Source organism: Lissotriton vulgaris, unplaced genomic scaffold, assembly GCF_964263255.1.
Source record: "Lissotriton vulgaris unplaced genomic scaffold, aLisVul1.2 SCAFFOLD_1851, whole genome shotgun sequence".
Classification (NCBI taxonomy): domain Eukaryota; kingdom Metazoa; phylum Chordata; class Amphibia; order Caudata; family Salamandridae; genus Lissotriton; species Lissotriton vulgaris.
In genome coordinates, this window is record NW_028240813.1 from 241,402 (window position 1) to 247,401 (window position 6,000).

General features: G+C 41.5%; 3 non-coding genes across 3 annotated transcripts; all 3 read right to left on the reverse strand.

Moving 5' to 3' along the window:
- Positions 1 to 3,372: 3,372 nt before the first annotated feature.
- Positions 3,373 to 3,444, reverse strand: TRNAP-UGG (transfer RNA proline (anticodon UGG)). Its single transcript has one exon. It is a non-coding gene; the product is annotated as a tRNA-Pro (tRNA).
- A 2,111-nt stretch (positions 3,445 to 5,555) lies between these two features.
- Positions 5,556 to 5,628, reverse strand: TRNAV-CAC (transfer RNA valine (anticodon CAC)). Its single transcript has one exon. It is a non-coding gene; the product is annotated as a tRNA-Val (tRNA).
- Positions 5,629 to 5,928: 300 nt separating this feature from the next.
- Positions 5,929 to 6,000, reverse strand: TRNAP-UGG (transfer RNA proline (anticodon UGG)). Its single transcript has one exon. It is a non-coding gene; the product is annotated as a tRNA-Pro (tRNA).

Sequence of the window (6,000 nt, forward strand, 5' to 3'; positions counted from 1 at the left end):
CGTCACCAAGGAGAAACCCGTCACGTTTCGCTGTACTAAGGACTGCACCACTTCGGGTCCAAGACAGGGCGACGGTCAAGGCAACGGCCCACTGCAGCCGTCCTGAACGGGAACCCTCGTGGAAGAGAACTTCAGGGCCACTTTTGCGATATGCCGGGATCGATGAAGTGGGGCGCCTCCCTCAGGAATCTTCACACGAAGCTTCTCGAACTCTTCAGGCTTTTGGACCGGTACCGAATGACGTCGCCCCACGTTGGGCGCCAATTGGAGTTCTGGACTTTTTGGTTCCGTCCAGAGGTGTCAGGGTACAACACCCAAAGACCCCGGAGTCCCACCTGCCTTGGTGCACAAATGAACAGAAACACGGGCTTCTCGATGGTGGCGTCAAAGACCAAAGGTTTATTACTGCAGGGACACAGAAGTCACAGAATCTACACACGGGCAGAATCTAGGAGACTGTTCGATTTGTACATTGAGGGTTGCTCCTTATATACCAAAAATTGTGCTCTAGGCAAATATTTCACATGTCGGTACATTCCCAAACCTTTTGTGTCTCTAAACAATAAATATTTGGCGTTACACAGGAACTGTCGATAATATCTGATACCAAACATCACGAAGAGGGGTTCCCACCAGTCCATCACAATCCCTTGTCAATATTGCATTCAAGACCCGGACCGCCTCATCGTAAAGTTCGTTACCTCCCCCTAATAAAGGCCCAGAAGGAAAAGGAGCAGAGCCAGGTGCAGAAGATAGAAAACGGGATAAGAGATGTTTGTGGGTTGTAAATGGGCAAGGCTACCGGCTTCGGCCGCCTAATCATGATCAGGTACAATGGACAGGAAAACCAGTTCAGGTGGGCTGGCCTCGGGCAGAGGAGGCAGCCTTTGTCGAGTCATGCAGCTTCAGCGTGATCTGGTTTAAGGTGCACGTGTCATGTAAGAGGTGAATCTCCGGCTAAGGCTACGTGTCTTTAATCAAAGTGAAGTGAATGAAATGATCAGAGGCTATTGCATATGTGAGGGCAAGGAACCACAAAAATGGCGGCCACGATCTAAGATGGATGCCGTGTGTATATCAGAAATGTGTCAGTGGAAGGAGTGCTCTTGCTCGTAGCGTAGCGAAAACACTAGGATATACTAAATGGATCATTTGCGGTTCGCTGATACTAATTTTATGTATTTCCGACAAACTTGAAAACACGGGTTCAAGTCGTCACGGAACCGTCACGGAACCTCACTAACATCATAACATAACTGAGCTGCTGGTAGCAAGCTAAGCAATACCTTCCAAAAATGAGAAGTACATGTGCTAATCCGCTCAATCAGCGCTCGATCAGGCTCGATCAGGCGAGATATAGAAAAGGTGGAAAGGGTCCAAATGGCTGTCCCTTCCTTTTTAGGGTGGGTCCTTCTGACTATCATAGGATTGCTTGTACGAGTGGCCAGGGTCAGAGAAAAAACTTTCAACCCTTCTCAGTGTTCTATCCAGAAGCAGGCATTTTCTGTGCCTTTAATTTCAGGCTTTTCCCAGCAGTCTCTGTTCTGCCTATGTAAATTAACAAAAGCAGTGCTTATTCATCACTTACTCTAATGTCCTTACTGTCCAGAAAGCTCTGCCTAAGTATGCTTTTTTTCTTTTTCAGTGAAATTCTAAATGTTTTTTCTGCCCAGTCTATGGCAGTAGAATGCTGCTTATGATGCCACATTTTGTTGAATCACCAAGGTACAACTACAGAGGAATATATGAGTCTGAACGACATGGAACTCTTAGCTAACACATCACAATGTGTGATGCTTGCCAACCAAGCACTAGATTCTGGAGCGCTGATGATCAGAACATTCTGCTCCTGAAGGAAAGGAAAGACAGCTTGATGGAAAATAAAGTCTCAGTTTATATTAACGCTCTCTCTCTCCCAATATCTATCTATCTATCTATCTATCTATCTATCTATCTATCTATCTATCTATCTATCTATCTATCTATCTATCTATCTATCTATCTATCTATCTATCTATCTATCTATCTATCTATCTATCTATCTATCTATCTATCTATCTATCTATCTATCTATCTATCTATCTATCTATCTATCTATCTATCTATCTATCTATCTATCTATCTTTATATATGGATACCTGCGTACACATACATATAGATATGCCATGCATTCCTTTAGATTTGTTCCAACCTCTTACCATTTATTTGAGAATCCCTACTTTTCAAGTGACTGCAAATGAAGTCATTTCCGGCACTTTTTGGCCGGTGCAAGGTAACAAAAACACATGACAACTTTTAATAAAAATCATTGGTCTCTTTATTAACGCGCACTGTCAAACATGGGGCTTTCACACGTCAGGTAAACATGATAACCAATATACAACAGAAGCAGATGTAGATTGCTTATCAATGCCGGGATAGAACAGTTGTGAATTGAGTAGAAGAAGGGCCCCTGAATTGATACTTATTATATACAGCCTGTAAGATAGTGAAAAATGCAGGCTAGGAAAGGAGATGCAAATATCAATGTATTAGAAAAATACATAAAGAGGAGTGATTTGCTTTTATTCATTCAAGGCTAGAAAAAATCAACATACTATTGCAAGCATTCATACACCACCAAATAGAAATAAACAATTCTGACATTAAACGTAAAGGTGACGATGCATTTGTATCATCACCTTGAGAAGGGTCACCGAGGAATTGAGCCCAGGGCTTCTGCACTTAAACACCAGAAACACTCCACTAAACTAAGATGCCTGTTGGAGCCAACAATTCCCAAAGTTAATGCATGTTCTAGGTGAGCAATGAACAGAATGCAGGGCTCTTTTCAAAGCGAGGTCTGTGAATCAACAGATACATCCACATGCCAATTACTTTAGTGTTTTTAAGAGAATTCACTTTCTTGGAACGAGTCTGCATGAAACCATCTTCAGGGCCTGGACAATTTCATGGCAAAACGGCACCTCTCAACATTGCAGCCAAGACAATATAACAACTGTTTCTGCCCGGTTTCGAACCGGGGACTTTTCGCGTGTGAGGCAAACGTGATAACCACTACACTACAGAAACAGATGTCTACAGTTGATTCTTCTGTGATGAAACTTCTCAAAACAGGCTATTCCAAGGGCCTCTGGTTTTAGATTTCTTTCATGCAACCTTCCCAGACAGCCCTAACTGAACGCTTGTATATGCCATGCAAGTTCAGCATTTTTGCAAAATGCTTAAAGAGAAATGTTTCCTAGTTGCTCAGGCAGGGCAAGGTTAAAAGCATGAGACTCTAGCAAATATTCATCCACTACTGCAAAGAGAAAATTGATATTGGCGTTGAAATGCATACTTCAATACTACTTTAAAAAAGCACCAATGAAAGGGCTCGTCCGGGATTTGAACCCGGGACCTCTCGCACCCAAAGCGAGAATCATACCCCTAGACCAACGAGCCTTCGAAAGGCCCGCACCTCTGAAAAGCTAATACCAGCTCTAAGCACGCAATGAAGATCATGCTGGGGACTTTTTCATGCTTGGTCTGTGAATACACATGAAATTCGCATTGGACACGTCTTACAGGAAGTCAGCACTTATTTATCTATTTCTGCAGTGGCTAGACCCTAAAGAGAAAGAATAAAAAGCTGTTCATAACAACATAAGAAACACATGTTGCATTTTTTCTCAAATGCTTATTCCCTTTGTGCAAATCGGAATGCCAAGCTGAATAACTGGGCCACAGATTCTGGCTAATTATCTTTCCCTTGAATGCAAGTAGCAATAAAAACTGCCTAATGCAGGACTAAAGCATTCCTTGCAAGCCTCTAACATCATAACATAACTGAGCTGCTGGTAGCAAGCTAAGCAATACCTTCCAAAAATGAGAAGTACATGTGCTAATCCGCTCAATCAGCGCTCGATCAGGCTCGATCAGGCGAGATATAGAAAAGGTGGAAAGGGTCCAAATGGCTGTCCCTTCCTTTTTAGGGTGGGTCCTTCTGACTATCATAGGATTGCTTGTAAGAGTGGCCAGGGTCAGAGAAAAAACTTTCAACCCTTCTTAGTGTTCTATCCAGAAGCAGGCATTTTCTGTGCCTTTAATTTCAGGCTTTTCCCAGCAGTCTCTGTTCTGCCTATGTAAATTAACAAAAGCAGTGCTTATTCATCACTTACTCTAATGTCCTTACTGTCCAGAAAGCTCTGCCTAAGTATGCTTTTTTTCTTTTTCAGTGAAATTCTAAATGTTTTTTCTGCCCAGTCTATGGCAGTAGAATGCTGCTTATGATGCCACATTTTGTTGAATCACCAAGGTACAACTACAGAGGAATATATGAGTCTGAACGACATGGTACTCTTAGCTAACACATCACAATGTGTGATGCTTGCCAACCAAGCACTAGATTCTGGAGCGCTGATGATCAGAACATTCTGCTCCTGAAGGAAAGGAAAGACAGCTTGATGGAAAATAAAGTCTCAGTTTATATTAACGCTCTCTCTCTCCCAATATCTATCTATCTATCTATCTATCTATCTATCTATCTATCTATCTATCTATCTATCTATCTATCTATCTATCTATCTATCTATCTATCTATCTATCTATCTATCTATCTATCTATCTATCTATCTATCTATCTATCTATCTATCTATCTATCTATCTATCTATCTATCTATCTATCTATCTATCTATCTTTATATATGGATACCTGCGTACACATACATATAGATATGCCATGCATTCCTTTAGATTTGTTCCAACCTCTTACCATTTATTTGAGAATCCCTACTTTTCAAGTGACTGCAAATGAAGTCATTTCCGGCACTTTTTGGCCGGTGCAAGGTAACAAAAACACATGCCAACTTTTAATACAAATCATTGGTCTCTTTATTAACGCGCACTGTCAAACATGGGGCTTTCACACGTCAGGTAAACATGATAACCAATACACAACAGAAGCAGATGTAGATTGCTTATCAATGCCAGGATAGAATAGTTGTGAATTGAGTAATAGAAGGGCCCCTGAATTGATACTTATTATATACAGCCTGTAAGATAGTGAAAAATGCAGGCTAGGAAAGGAGATGCAAATATCAATGTATTAGAAAAATACATAAAGAGGAGTGATTTGCTTTTATTCATTCAAGGCTAGAAAAAATCAACATACTATTGCAAGCATTCATACACCACCAAATAGAAATAAACAATTCTGACATTAAACGTAAAGGTGACGATGCATTTGTATCATCACCTTGAGAAGGGTCACCGAGGAATTGAGCCCAGGGCTTCTGCACTTAAACACCAGAAACACTCCACTAAACTAAGATGCCTGTTGGTGCCAACAATTCCCAAAGTTAATGCATGTTCTAGGTGAGCAATGAACAGAATGCAGGGCTCTTATGAAAACGAGGTCTGTGAATCAACAGATACATCCACATGCCAATTACTTTAGTGTTTTTAAGAGAATTCACTTTCTTGGAATGAGTCTGCATGAAACCATCTTCAGGGCCTGGACAATTTCATGGCAAAACGGCACCTCTCAACATTGCAGCCAAGACAATATAACAACTGTTTCTGCCCGGTTTCGAACCGGGGACCTTTCGCGTGTGAGGCGAACGTGATAACCACTACACTACAGAAACAGATGTCTACAGTTGATTCTTCTGTGATGAAACTTCTCAAAACAGGCTATTCCAAGGGCCTCTGGTTTTAGATTTCTTTCATGCAACCTTCCCAGACAGCCCTAGCTGAACGCTTGTATATGCCATGCAAGTTCAGCATTTTTGCAAAATGCTTAAAGAGAAATGTTTCCTATTTGCTCAGGCAGGGCAAGGTTAAAAGCATGAGACTCTAGCAAATATTCATCCACTACTGCAAAGAGAAAATTGATATTGGCTTTGAAATGCATACTTCAATACTACTTTAAAAAAGCACCAATGAAAGGGCTCGTCCGGGATTTGAACCCGGGACCTCTCGCACCCAAAGCGAGAATCATACCCCTAGACCAACGAGCC